We start from the raw sequence: 15564 nt of genomic DNA on the forward strand, positions 1-15564 counted from the left end.
CAGCGGTCAAAATAAAATGGAAAGGTTACATATCCAGCTCCAGGACTTGAAGAAGGGGGCTTGCTTCCTTTACCTGGGACTCAATTGTTAGTTTGTCCTGGGATAGAGAGGACAAAGAACACTGGCCCATGGGATTATGGGACAGCATTGGTGGACTTTCAGAGTCTGACTCTGGAGCTGTGTCCACACTGCAAAACAATGGAGTTTGGACCCAAGTCCCAGCAGAACCCTGGCTCAGGCCCAAGTCAGATTTGTGTGTAGACAGAAGGTTGGTTTGGGCTCAAGTCTAAGTCTGACCCTGGGTTTACACTGCAATGTAAATATACCCTATGGGTATATAAGCCCAGGGTTTCTGGGTTTGAAAACCCAGGGCTTGGGATCTACACTGATTACCAACCCTAGGGTAAGAATTTATTAACCCAGGCTCAAAACTGGGCTGTGGTGTCCACACTGCAGTATGCCCCAGACTTCTTAGCACCCTGGCAAAATGTTGCTGCTCTAGCCCTTTGTTCATGGTGCAATGTGGAAAAACTTGACTATCCACTGCACACGTGACAAGAAGTTTGACCAGCCTGCCAACACATCCTGCCAAGCCATCATTTTGCTCTGTGACCTGCCAGCAACCGGAGGCAGCAACATGTAAGAGGCGTGATTGGAAGAACTTCTTGCTTGCTCAGTAATGTATTAGCTGAGTCCTGAGGCATGCGTTCCCCGAGGAGTTGCTAATATAAATGGGGCACCCAAAGATATGGTCTCCCTCCCAATACAATGCAGAACCTCAGTTGCACTCTAACACTTCTCTGCCAACATATACCATGCTGCATCTGGACACACATCAAAGCTGGTGTTGCTGGGGCTGTGATAAAATATTTGGATTGTACTATGAGGAGATTAATGTACTCTGTGTGTCTGGATCCATGACCATGCAGAGTCTGACTATCAGTGTAAACATGCTGAGTGGGTATTATAATGTGGCTAGAGTTGTCTTGAGAGCAAATTCTGTCTTCCCTTTTCTTGTGTGCTTTGTTTCTCAGTGGGTGTGTGGGTTCAAATCCCGCTCCTTATATGTTACTAGAAAGCAGTGACTCTGAAAAGGTTTCAGGGGTCATAATGGACAAGCAGCTCAACAATTTTTATCCCTCCTCCTTGTAACAATCTTTTATGTACTTGAAAACTTATCATGTCCCCTCTCAGTCTTCTCTTTTCCAGACTAAACAAACCCAATTTTTTCTGTCTTCCCTCACAGATCATGTTTTCTAGACCTTTAATTATTTTTGTTGCTCTTCTCTGGACTTTCTCCAGTTTGTCCACATCTTTTTCTGAAATGTGGTGCGAGAACTGGAATGATCTTCCAGTTGAGGCCTAATCAGCGTGGAGTAGAGCGAAAGAATTACTCCTTATGTCTTGCTTGTGATTCACTATTACTGACAGATCCCTTTCTGCAGTACTTCTCCCTAGGCGGTCATTTCCAGTTTTGAGTGTGTGTAACTGATAGTTCCTTCCTAAGTGGAGTACTTTGCATTTGTCCTTGTTGAATTTCATCCTATTTACTTCAAACCATTTCATCAGTTTGTCCAGATCGTTTTGAATTTTATTCCTATCCTCCAAAGCACTTGCAATCCCTCCCAGCTTGGTATCGTCCGCAAACTTTATAAGTGTACTCTCTATGCCATTATCTAAATCATTGATGAAGATATTGAACAGAACTGTACCCAGAACTGATCCCTGCAGGACCCCACTTGATATGCTTGACTGTGAACCACTGATAACTGCTCTCTGGGAATGGTTTTCTAAGCTGTTATGCACCCACCTTATAGGAGCTCCATCTAAGTTGTATTTCCCTAGTTTGTTTATGAGAAGGTCATGCAAGACAACATCAAAAGCCTTACTAAAGTCAAGATATATCACATCTACTGCTACCCCCCTATCCACAAGGCTTGTTACCTTGTGGAAAGCAAAGGGGGAAAAGTTTCTTCCTTTGTGGAGGGTGGAGGTGGAATGGCTGCCTGCTGATTTTGATCAGCAAGATATCAAGGCTATAAGAAGACCTCAATGGGGAGTTGTGCGGCTCAGGAACTATTTTAATACTAAGCCACAGTAATGTGTGTTGCTATAGTGTACTCTGCCTGGCATTGTTTTTTTTGCACCGTGGTATGAATCTTGTAAAGAACGATGTGTGTAGTACTATAACATTGCAAATGCACCTATTGCTATTATCTGTGAATGATGCTAGCCGCAGCCAGCATACATTGTGAACTAATAAAGATGAATTAAGTTTCCATAAATAGACTTTTATTCCAAAGCCAGGCAAACAGACGTATTTATAAATAAATGAAACTTTATAAATACAGGAAAAAGAACCTTTGGAGGGGAAAGAACAGTCCTTTCCATGTCGCAAACACATATACCAACTGTGTCTCTCACAGGTCAGTGTATGTGTTCCTGTGATTGTCTGTACTCTCCCCGAGGGTGGAGGGTAGGGGTAGTGCAGCAGTCCCGGATGCCATGTGGAATGGCAGGGGTGGGTTTAGGGAGGTCCCAGAATGCAGTTTTCTAGACAAGAGTCTCCAGCATATCTGTTTGCTGCTTGAGAAGTGCTAGCAACTCCTGCTGCACATCTCTCTCCTTTTCCTGTGCTTTTCTCCTCTGCACACTATCCCTGTCCATTCTATCCACATGGATGATCCTCCAAGCCCTGTGCTCAGTATCCGATGCACCAGAGGCTTGCAGGATCTCTTGGAACATGTCATTCCACGTCTTCTTCCTTCTCCTCTTGATCTGGAGGAGGCGCCCTGCAGATGTGGATGGAGAGACCCGCAAGGCCACATTTCCAACTGCAAAAGGTATAATGCACAGCAATACTACTGTGAGTGTTCACAAGATCAATGGAAACTTCTTATGCTGAATTCACTCGCCTTTAATGTTTTATCAGTGGAGGTAGTAGACAATAACCCTACTGATATGCTAATTGGCAATTATTTCTTCCATGTTGCTTGGGCTGTTAAGGGGTCTGCCTGCAGCAAGAAGGAGTATTATACTGGAACCCTAGAGGGAAAGGGTAAAGTCCCAGGAACTGATGAGGGAATGGGAAAAAGTTTTCCTGATTCTTCTTCAGCAGTGGGAAGCTGCATGCTTCCAGGGGTGGGGGTGATTGAGACCAGCTTCTGCCCTGCAACTGAAGACAGGTCTCCTCAAGGGTGGGAGGAGAGTGTATTGCCTGTTAGGGAGAAAATTATCCATGTTGTTTCCTGACAGCTGGTTGCAGATAGACCAAGGACAAGCCCCACTCTAGGGAGCATAGGGAGATGTGTCCTAGAGGGGAGCCCAGAGAAGGGTGATGGAACCACTAAGGAGGTGGGTGAGGGTTCCTTTACCACTGCAGCTGGGGGCAACACCACCTCAGGAAGGGAGGGGGGTGTAGCGCCTGACTGTGAGACAACTGTCCAAACTGTCAGCTGTGAGCCCTTCATGGCTGAACAGGGGATAGATCCCAGTCTAGAGAGAATAGGGGTATGTGCCTTAGAGGGGGTCCAGAGGAGGAAACTGGGGAAGAAATAGTGGGAGTACAGGAATGTCTCCTCACTGATCACAAGGGGGAGGATGCCCAAAACAGAATGGCTGATTCAGCATCTGTGCACCCAGGCACCCAACCTGTGGCTCAGGTTTTGAGAGGCAACTGTGTAACTGACTTCCCGGAGGGGAGTAGTCACACAACTGACCTCTCAGGAATAGAGAGAGGGGTGATGGACGGTACCCCAATCTAGGTCCCAATTTTTCAGGACTTTGTTTCTGATATGCTTGTGGCAACTAACTCTGTCTCTCTGAGACAAGATGCAGATCCTACTGAAGAGATGGTTGTCTGTGAAAATGCTGATGACCCACTTAACAGAGGGGAGGAGGAAATTCTCTGAGCTGGTAAGACACAGGAAGCAGCTGTGAAAGAACTGCTGGGAGAAGACACACCTCTTAGCCCAGGGAGCACAGATCACAACCCCCTAGGAAAGGAAGTGAGGAAGGTCCCAGTGCTGGGAGTGTGGGTCTCAGGGAGACCCCAATGGGTAGTGGTGGAATTTTTGCATGGGCATAACCCTGGGGTTGGGAAGTAGCTCCACAGAGGGCTAGACAACATGCAAAGTCCCCTTACATCCTTACCTCACCAGACCCTGGAATACCAAGACCCCAAAGATGACTTTAGACTGGGATCCCATTGTGACACTATACCCAATATTCTTCATAGAGATATTGTTATGATATGAATATGTTATAACTATTAGATGTTTTATGCAAGATGGTCATGTGAGATATCATTGGAAAGGTTATTATTCACTAAATGTGATTATCCTATTTGTATGCCTGTATCATTTCTGTATACGAAGTTAGGAATATTGACTATGTAACAATTGCAAAAGTGTCTGCACCTGGGGAATGCCCACCAAACAGTAGGCAATCAGCCTGAATGGGCCATTAGGGAGAACAATAAGACTTGGAAGATGCTAATCTCCCACTTTCCTGAGAAGTTTCATGGGATGCTGCTTTGACACTGCAGGGTCATGTGATCATGTCACCTGGTACTGGACACAATCTTGGACTGCTGATATTATTCCACTAGTGGGGGGTGGGAATCAAAGGATTCCTGCCATATGTAAATCCTATTTAAGCCTGAAGAGTGAGTTAATCAGGGTCATTTTTTCACTGAATCCCTGCTGAGGATGACTGCTAAAAACACCTAAGACTGAGCTGGGGAAGAACTAGACCAAGGCTAGAAGGTGTCTGGCCTGTGAAAGGAATATCTGGAACTCTAAGCTGCAAGCAAAAGAAGTTGGTCTTCAACAATCACTGCAACCTGCTTAACCCAACATTTAAGTCGAGAAATTACTTGTAACCAGTTTCTTTAGCATATTAAATTTAGTTTGCATGTTTCCTTTATTTGATCAGTAATCCCTTATAATCACTTACAATCTATCTTTTGTAGTTAATAAACTTGTTTTGTTTTCTTGTGCAATTCATAACGGGGATGGAGGTGGGAGGTGGGGGAAGCTGTGCATATCTTCCTCCACATTGAGGGAGGGAGAAAATTGCATGAGCTTATGCTGTACACTCCAGGGGGGTATGCACTTGAATACTGGGCAATCCCTGAGCTGAGTCTTCCCACACAGAGCTGATCTCAGTGTCTGTGTCTTTTTGAAGCTGTGTGTAGCCCTACCTGGGTGTGTGTGTGCTAAAGGAGGCTTGAGAGCTAGGACAGGATGAGGAAGCCCAGGCTGGTAGAACTCAGTGGGACCCCAGGACATTGGGTGGCACTCTGGAGAGGGTGGCAACCCAGCACATCCACACTGAAAGGGACACTGAGGGGAAAGGAAAACCAGTAACTGAACACATGCTAAGGTTCAGGGAGGAGTTGAAAGACACAATGGGTATTGAACAAACCAAACTGTCCAAGCAGAAGGCATGGTATAATAAAAACACTTGGAAACACCTACCTGTCATAAAAGATTTGGTGTTATTGTTAAATCTCATGATACAAAGTTTGTTGCTAATGGTAAGTCTTATAACAAAGAATTTGGTACTGATGATAAATCCTATGAAAAGGTGTAACATGCATGATTTTTGGGAAAACCTTTTGGACATGCTAGGACTGGTATCTAGGAAGCCCTATAATAATACTGCTTCTCAGTAAATACTGAGCTCAACCCACACACATCCTGTCCATTGCTCACTGTCGCCACTCGCTCCTCTAGTCTGCCAGAAGAGGAGCAACTCAGCAAGTGGCGGGGAGTGTGGGCTTCGGGGGAGGGGGTGGAGTGGGGGCAGGAAGAGGAGCAGTGTGGGCAGGGCCATGGGGGAAGAGCAGGAGTGGGCCCTCATGGCAGAGTGCAGGTGGGGCCAGAGGCCAGGCATCCATTCTCTCAAAGGTGGCAGATCAGCGGCTGTTTGGGGAGGCTTAGCCTCCCCTAGCCTGTTATACTGGCTGCCCATGGGTGCCTGGCCTAACTCTGCCTTGATGTGTGGCATGGGAAAGTGTCCTACTACAGTGGAAGGAATAAAGCAGCCCTCCCCATAAACCTTCAGCAGAGGATTACAGACTACCTTCCAAGAAAGTTTCCTTGAGATCTGTACGGAGGATTCACGGGACAATCCTGCGCACATAAACAAACTTTTCTGCAGGGCCCCCTCGGCCTAGTTGTACAGGAGAATGAGAAGCAGATAGCAAGTGTACCTCTATTGTTTTTTTCACTACCTCTTTTAGCCTGATTAAAAGAGAGTAAATGAACAGATGTGTCCCTGCAACATCAAAGCAAACTGCATACTTACCAGAGGTTCCTTCCCCTGCATCAGGTTCATTCGTCCTGGACTGTAGGAACAGGCCTGAGGTGATCCATATATAGGGCCCCTAGATTAGGAATCCCCAGATTCTAGTTCATTGAGCTGACCCTCCATGGGACCAAGGTGCATAAAGGTATGTTTGTGGTTATGTCGTTGCAGGATCGGGGCAGAGGATCTGATGCTATGCAATAGGAGAACGAGATGCACTGGGGCCTCGAAAGAGCAGGCTGAGTTCTGTTTTCAGGAGTGCTGTGTTTTCCATAGGCCTGCTGGGAAGCAGGGAACAGCTGCACCGCATTGGCCATGACTGCCCTACACCCAGCCCCATCTATCTCACTGCCTCCCCCAGCCCACCCCTGTGACGTGATGGGGGATGGGAGCTGGGTGGCGTGCAGTCCTTCTGTCAAGACTTCTGTCAGACCTTCTGTCAAGGATTCCACTGGGGCATGAGCCTTGGTTTCCTATCTGTAAAATGGGGATAACAATCCTGATCTCTGTCCTAAAGCACTTTGAGAGATGGCTATTATTGCAGGCGGCCCACAGATGCTGTGGGACAACTGTGAAATCGCTGCTGCCCTTTCCTGGATAGAGTCAGAACTGCTCACTTGTGTGCCACAACCCCTCCCCAGCAATTCCTTACCTCCAGCATCTGGGCTATTGGAGCGGGAGGGTCTGGGGTTGAAACTTGCCTCCATTAGATTCTGAACAACTATGGCAATGGCAATCATGAAGACCTTGCTGGCTGCGGGCGGGGCATGACCTGAGTAGGCATAAATTTTAGCACCTGCTGACTGGGGAGGGGGCATTATTTAAGAAGATGATTGAAGTGGGGAAGGTGGCTTTGTCACCATGGGCTCATGGAGCTGCTGTTTTGCCCCAGCAAAGGAATTGCATCATCAGCAGGGATCCACTCAGGGATCGTCAGCCTCAGTGGCGAGACCCTTCACTACCTGAGCTATAGGAGCAGCTCACCCCACTGTGCTGCGGTAGTAGGCTGTTGTAGTTACAGTGGCTGGCTGCTGACTCGAGGAGTGTTTGAGAGAAGCTTTGCAAAAGTGGCCGGTGATTTGGTGCTGAGTGTGACGTGATTGTCTCCTGATATTTGGTTTTCTGAGAGCCACAGCTTCTGGACGCATATGGTTACAAGAGGATCCTGGCTATCACTTCGAAAAGGAAATGTCTGGCTTTAGTGGATATGGAGATAGCCTGAGAACATGGCCCGAGTCTGGCCTCAAGGCTCAGAAACCAGAAGGAAAAGAAAAAGGTCTCAGGGGCAACAAATTCTTCTTAAAAGTGTGTGTGGGGGGGACCCAGCCCTTCTGTGGCCCCGCCCCTGCCCCTCTTCTTCTCCCCAAGGCCCTGCACCAGCCAAGCCAGAAGCTGGGCCGGGGAGCCTGGGCCCCTCCACCTGCCCAGGGTGCGGGGCCTGAGAGCAGCCCCCAGCCCATGTTCTCACCCACTGGACTCCCACCCAGGGCAGGTGGAGAACTCTCAGCTCCTCCCAGCTGTCCACATGGCTCTTACCCCGACCTGGCTCTGACTTCCAGCCTGGCCTCGGGGCGGGGCCTCAGGGGCCAAAGAGCCACAGCTGGGTTATGGTAAGAGGTGGGGAGTCATGCACCCTTCACCTGCCCTGGACAGGGAGCCCAGAGGGGTGGGGACATGGGCCAGGTGCTGCTCTCAGGCCCTCCCACCCTGGGCAGGTGGAGGGTCCTCATCTCCCCATAGCTGGTGGAGCTCCCCAGGCCTCTCTTACCTGGGCTGGGCTCCAGCTTCGGGCGTGGCTAGGGGGTGGGGCCTCAGGGGGAAGAGGAGGGACAAGGGGCCGGGCCAGTGATGAAAAGTGGGGGTCCATGGCCACTTCATCCCGCCCCCCGCTCCGGCACCCCTTACAGGTATAGCCCATAGGGCTAGTTTAGCCTTCATCATATTCAGCTGTAATAGAAGGACCCTACAGATCTGTATCCTGTAAATCATTAGCTTAAGTAAGTTAGCATAAGTATAGTCAAGTAAAGTAGCCCGTGAACTCTGGCATAGCTAAATGGTCTGACAGTTATCCTCAGATTTTGGGGAACTCAGACTAGCTTGCTAAGTGGCAGGAGTTGGAACTTAGCGGGGAACGGCAACGGCAGGAACATAGAAGTAATAACTGCAAACTGGCGTAAGCAAGAAGTGACAGGTATGATAATCAGTTAAAATGGCATTAACATGTTAACCTATAGGATAAGAACACCTCAATATTATGTGGGTGAGGAAGTTAGATTTGGGCATGGAAGGCTGAGCAGTAACATGAATATTCATGATGGTGCACAGGCCCTATAATAGGGCAAACCACCAGATGGCAATAAGTTTTTGATTTTAGCTTAGCTTGGCTTCTTCCATCATTTAACCCTTCAGCTCTACCATCACTCTAGAGCCTTGAGGAACCTGGACCATTGGACTCATTTGGCATGCCAGAGATAGGGCTGGTCCTTTGTTTCTTACCACCAGGTCCTCAAAGAAGGGTGTAAGAAGGCAGATTTAAGCGTTTATGCCAAGAATGATACCACAGATATTTCCAGTACTGTGTTATTCCTATCTGTTTCTGTGGCTTGGAGCTTTCCTGGCTTTGTTCATTATTTTAATAAAGATCTCTAAACTTTTACGTTGTCCTCATTGTGTCATGCACCACAAGCCTGCCAACAAGGTATGACTCATAGGCTTTAATGATATGTAGCCTGATTTGGGGACTAGAACCATATGACCTTCTGATCGATTGGCAAACCATCCAAATGTTATTAACCTTTAAAAGGGTCAGTCAACATTGGTTATAATTTAATAACGTCTCATGTAATCTCATGGCTCCAGGAGCTGTAAAGAAAATGACAAATATTGTGAGCCTGGTGATAAAATCTTGTGGGCAGTACTGCGTTGGGCCCATGAAGGGGGACTCAGAAGATCGAGGTTCTATTTCCAGCATTCTGCTAACTTTCTGTGTGAATTACAGCAAGTCACTTCACTTCTCTGTGCCTCAGTTTCCCCTCTCAACTTTTCTCTATTTGGACCATGAGCTCTTTGGGACAGGGACTATCTCTCACTGTGTGTCTGTGAAGCTCCTGGCACAACCCTGATCTCAACTGCTACCTCTTTCCAATCAAAATATAAATAAATAAAAAAATCTCTTTGGGCAGGAGAACAGGGATTGTTCCTAGAGGTCCAGCTAGGATGGTGTTGGCTGTATTGGAAAGCAGAGGGAAGGGGTGTTGTGTGGACTGACAGAAGAGTTGTGTGGCATGGGAGAGGGCAGGCAAGTTGTTTGTGTGGGTGGGTAGGGCACATTTATTCTGTGGGGTGGTATAAGGGTTGCATGCGGTAGGAGAGGGAAGGCAGGTTGTATGTGGGATAGGAGCGGGGTTGCATGGGGTAGGAGAGGGAAGGCAGGTTGTGGTGCAGATTAGGGCAGATTTTCTTTGTAGAGTGGGCGAGGACAGAGATTGTGTGTGTGGAGAGGTCTGGAGCTGTGGGGAGGGCAGAAGGCTCCACATGGGCAGAAAAGAGGTTACAGTAGCCATGAGAGGTACAGATGATTCTGTGCCATTTGGTCACCCAGCTCAGGTCCCCTTAGCAGTCGGGTTCCTCCCTCGCATCCTACGCAGGGCCCTGTGCACCTCCTTGTTCCTCAGTGTGTAGATGAGGGGTTGAGCATGGGGGTCACCATGGTGTAGAAGAGGGATACCATCTTGTCCCGGTCCTGGGAGTCACTGGATGGAGGCTGTAGATACATGGAAATGCCCGTGCCGTAAAAAAGCAACACTACGGCTAGGTGGGAGGTGCAGGTGTTGAAGTGCTTGAACCTGCCCTCCGCTGACCGAATTCTCAGCACAGCAGTGCCAATGTAACTGTAAGAGACCAGGATGAGGCCTAGTGGCACCAGCAGGAAGATCACCGAGCTGGCAAAGATCTTGGCCATGTTGGCAGAGGTGTCGACACAGGCCAGCTTGAGCAAGGCTGGAACCTCACAAAAGAGGTGGTCTATCTGGTTTTGCCCGCACCAGGGCAGCCTCAGCGTCAGGATGGTATGAACGGTGGAGTTGCTGAAGCCACAGAACAAGGTGGTGGCCACCATCTGCAGGCAAAGGTGGTGGCTCATGATCTCTGTGTAGCGCAGCGGCTGGCAGACAGTGGCATAGCGGTCGTAGGCCATGACGGCCAGCAGGAGGCACTCGGTGCAACCCAGCGAGAGGGAGATGTAGAGCTGGGCCACACAACCGGCCCTGGAGATGGATTTGTGGGCGTGTGGAAGTTCACCAGCATCTGGGGTCCAATGCTAGTGGTGTGGCAGAGGTCCAGGAGAGAAAGGTTGCTGAGGAAGAAATACATGGGCGTGTGGAGATGGGGGTCTACCCATGAGACCACGATGATGGTGGTGTTTCTAAGCAAGGTCATGGTGTAGCAGATTAGGATGAGCACAAAAAGCAGCATCTCCAACTGCAGTCGGTCAGACACCCCTAGCAGGATGAATTCCCCCAGGAGCTTTGGTTTCCATCTTCCCATGCCCCTTTGCCGTACATCACCTGTAGGGGCATGGGAAGATGGAGAGGTGTAGGGTGAAAGAGTAAGGGTGAAAAATAACCGGCAGCAAGGAGACTTGTGATAATAGGTGTTAGCATTGGGGTTGGCAGTGGGTTTTTTTGGAATGATAATCTTGAGTCCTACAAGACAGGTAAGTGTTAAGTGAATGGGTTTGGGAAAGACTGGAAGACTGGAATGTAGGATCTGTGAGTATTGGTGGCAGTCCTGGGATCCATGATAGCATTGGTAGAAAATGTGGGATCCACCACAAGTATTTGGGTGGGGGCGGGTCTATGTGAGAATTACATAATTAGCTGTTTAAAACAATTAATGTTTAGCTATGTTCCAAAGAGAACAGAACCAGGATGGTCCGGGGAGATAAGGATTTGGGGAATCAGGCAAACATCAAGAAAGCTGACTTGGGAGAAGTTATGATGATGGATTGGTGCCAATCTGTGTTAGCAATGAATCCAGAATAGCTGTTTTGGATTGGTTACCAATAATCCAAAGTGGTGTGTGAGAGATGAGTGTCCAGGGGCTAGAGGGGAGAGAGGATTGGTGAGAGGCTGTACTGATGGGTTTGTGGGTGCTGGTGGTAAGAGTGAGATCCACGATAGGTTTGGTGACAATAGCGAGGTACCGGACAAGTCTTTTAGAGACTATGTGAGAAACATCTGTTCAGAAGAGTGAGTGCTTCAAGATGCCAAAAATCTAAATAATAGTATGGTAGCTATGAATAAGGGTAGTAGACAGAGCTGATAGTTCATGGGTAAGCCACAAACACAGTGGATTCAGATGGGACTGGGATGATGGATTTGGAACAATTGATGTTAACAGTGGGAATACATTAGTTATTTTTCTTTGGTCACTGTGAATCCGGGATGGTTGGGGAGAGGGAACAGTCAGGGCCTAGGTACATAGAGAGAGAAAGGATTTGGAGAGGTTGGGATAGTGGGTTTGTGAGCATGGGGTCCACAGCAGGGTTTCACAAGAAGTAAAGATCGGCGAAAACCAATGAAGCTTTAAGTGTATTCCAAAGCTGTATGAAAATTTGGCCACCATGAATCCTGCAAGGGCAAGCTAGCTGGGGAAATAGGGGCTAGGTACTTAGGGACAAAATGGATTTGGGAGAGGCCAGGACAGTGTATTTGGGATAATTGGTGTGAGTGTGGGCTCTGTAAGGATTGGCATGTAGTCAAAACCAACAAAGCAGCCAGAATTCAGACCAAATAATCTGGAGTGGATTTTGTAGCTGAGGAATGACACTGATGCAAAATTAGAGAGGCAAGGGCGTGAGGTAATATCTGTTACTGGACCAACTTCTGTGGGTTAGAGAGACAACAACACTGCGTACAATGACTAAACATATTAAACTTTGCTATCTGAAATGGAAATGCCACAACATGAAGAAAGAGGAAGCAAAGCTTAACAGCAACTTTGTCTCTCTCGCCAATAGAAATTGGGTTCAGCTGATGGCTATATTTGGGGTCAGGAGGAATTTTCCTCCAGGGCAGATTGGAAGAGGCTCTGGGGGTTTTTCGCCTTCCTCTGTAGCATGGGGCACGGGTTACTTGCTGGGGGATTCTCTGCACCTTGAAGTCTTTAAACCATGATTTGAGGACTTCAATAGCTCAGACATAGGTGAGAGGTTTATCGCAGGAGCGGGTGGGTGAGATTCTGTGGCCTGCATTGTGCAGGAGGTCAGACTAGATGATCATAATGGTCTCTTCTGACCTTAATATCTATGAATCTATGGTCCAATACAAGATATTTCCTCACCCACCTCGTCTCTCTAATATCCTGGGATTGACCTGGCTTCAACACTACATAGAATCATAGAAGATTAGAGTTGGAAGAGCTCTCAAGAGGTCACCTTGTCCAACACCCTGCTCAAAGCAGGACTAACCCCAACTAAATCATCCCAGCCAGGGTTTTGTCAAGCCGGGACTTAAAAACCTCTAAGGATGGAGATTCCACCACCTCCCTAGGTAACCCATTCCAGTGCTTCACTACCCTCCTAGTGAAATAGTTTTTCCTAATAGCCAATCTAGATCTCCCCCTTGCAACTTGAGACCATTGCTCCTTGTTCTGTCATCTGCCACCATTGAGAACAGCCTAGCTTCATCCTCTTTGGCACCCCACTTCAGCTAGTTGAAGGCTGCTATCAAATCCCCCCTCAATCTTCTCTTGGCAAGACTGGGGGCTTGTTTGAAGGCCAGAAGAGGGGGTTCAGTAAAGATTTCTTTCAAGATGTGGTCCCCATCAAGTATGCATTGTAAATTCATAACATTGCTAGACACTAAAAATTATGAACTGAACAGAGCCACTGGATTTATTACTTATTACAACAATCTGTAACCCACTAACCCTCACCCCCAGTTGCTCTCACACCCATCCCTCCTTTCCCCACCATAATGGGAGAGGTGTTAACTGGCCATTTCACCTTGAATGGTTCCTTGCAATATGTGTTAACTGCTTTTTGGACCAGTTATTCCTGGAATCTTCAAAAGGAGAGGCAATTCTTGATTTAGTCCTAAGTGGAGCACAGGATCTGGCCCAAGAGGTGAATATAGCTGAACCCCTTGGTAATAGTGACTATAACATAATAAAATTTAACATCCTTCTGAGGGGTAAAAGACCACAGAAGCCCACCATGGTAGTTTTTAACTTCAGAAAGGTGAACACACAAAAATTAGTAGGTTAATTGACCAGAAATTAAAAGGTAGAGTGCCAAAAGTGACGTCCCTGCAAACTGTATGTAGGTTTTGGAAGAAATTGATAAATTAAACAGTAATAAGTCACCAGGACCAGATGGAATTCACCAGGAGTTCTGAAGGATCTCAAATGTGAAATTGCACAACTACTAAATCAGCTTCTGTACCAAATGACTGGAGGATAGCTAATCTGATGCCAATTTCTAAAAAAGGCTCCAGAGGTGATCCTGGCAAGTACAGGCTGGTAAGCCTAACTTCAGTACGAGGCAAATTGGTTGAAACTATAGTAAAGAACAGACATGTTGATGAACATAATTTCTTGGGGGTCAACATGGTTTTTGTAAAGGGAAATCATGCCTCACCAATCTACTAGAATTCTTTGAGGGGGATCAACAAGCATGCGGACCAGGGTGTTCCAGTGGATACAGTGTACTTAAATTTTCAGAAAGTCTTTGACAAGGTCCCTCACCAAAGGCTCTTAAGTAAGCAGTCATGGGATAAGAAGGAAGGCCTTCTCATGGATCAGTAACTGGTTAAAAGGTAGGAAACAAAGGGTAGGAATATTTATTTGGAGGTATAAAAGCCTCAGTATGTGCCCATGCTACTGTCAGGGAGTCCAATTTATTTGTAAAATTCTTAGCCCTTTTGGGTGACACTGATTGAGTTAGAGGAGGGAAGGAGAGAGGTGGGAGAACAGGAATGAAGGTGAAAGTGAGGATGGGGGAAAAGTTGAAAATGTACAACCTGGGGGGAGAAGAGACTGAATGAGGATGTGATGAATGCTAGATTTGTACAGTGCTTGGTATCATATTGACCGGTGTCTTAGAAATACAGCCAGACAAGATGGGTGACCTGATATCTTTTATTGGAGCAACTTCTGTTGGTGATGGAGACAAGGTTTTGATCTTACACAAAGCAGGGAAAGGTACTCTGAGTGTCACAGCTAAGTACAAAGAGGAACAGAAGCTCAAATAGTTAACACATATTTCAAGGGACCATTCAAGGTAAAGTTGCCAATTAACACCTCTCCCATCATGTAGGGAAGGGGCAGGGGGAGAAGCTCTAGGAGGGGGCTCAGTGGGTCACAGATTGTTGTAATAAGCCACAAATCCAGTATCTCTGTTTGGTCCATGATTTTTAGTGTCTAGGAATATTATGAATTTACAACACACACACTTGATGGGGTCCACATCCTGGAAGAAATCTTTCCTGAGCCCCTGCTTCCGGCGCTCAACCCCATCCCCACCAACCTCGCCAAGCTCAGCTTGAGAAGCAAGCTCCCCACAGACCTTGACACATGAACTCACAGCAGCACCAGACCCTGCCAGAGCAACAGACACAAAACCTGCAGCCCTATCTCCACTACTATGATGATCAATACCACCCACAACACATCCTTCAAAACCCATGGGTCTTACACACACTTATCACAACATGTGCTGTATGTCATCCTGTGCACTAAATGCCCCAACAACAGCTTGGTGGGTGAAAGCAGACAATCACTATACTCTTGAATGAACTCGCACAGGAAAACAATAAAAGACAAAAACACCCTGTCACTGGTCGGTGAACATGTGATCACTCTATATCTGACCTCTCAGTCCTCATCCTCAACAGAAACCTGCACAATACCTTCAGAAGATGAGCCTGGATTTATAACTCGGCTAAACACCAAAAATGATGGACTAAATAGAGACAAAACCTATATCCCACTAACTGCACCCCCTTTCGCTTATTTCTCCCCCTACTTTCCCCCCATGACTGGAGGCATGTTACAGGGCACTTCACCTTTAATGGTTCTTTGAAATATGTTTTAACTTCTTGTGCTAAACAATCTGTTCCACCTTGTATTTAGCTGTGACACTTTGAGTACATTTCCCAGACCTAAAGAAGAGCTCTGGGTAAGCTCGAAAGCTTGTTTGTCTCACAAATGGAAACTGGTGTGTTAGCATGGATTTGAGGGGTGCGTATATCC

The 15564-nt window shown here is 47.2% G+C and overlaps 1 pseudogene; it reads right to left on the reverse strand.

The window, feature by feature from the left end:
* Window positions 1-9914: 9914 nt before the first annotated feature.
* Window positions 9915-10857, reverse strand: LOC144273996 (olfactory receptor 2G3-like; annotated as a pseudogene).
* Window positions 10858-15564: the final 4707 nt, after the last annotated feature.

The sequence above is a fragment of the Eretmochelys imbricata genome, chromosome 14 (genome assembly GCF_965152235.1).
Source record: "Eretmochelys imbricata isolate rEreImb1 chromosome 14, rEreImb1.hap1, whole genome shotgun sequence".
Taxonomy (NCBI): Eukaryota; Metazoa; Chordata; order Testudines; family Cheloniidae; genus Eretmochelys; species Eretmochelys imbricata.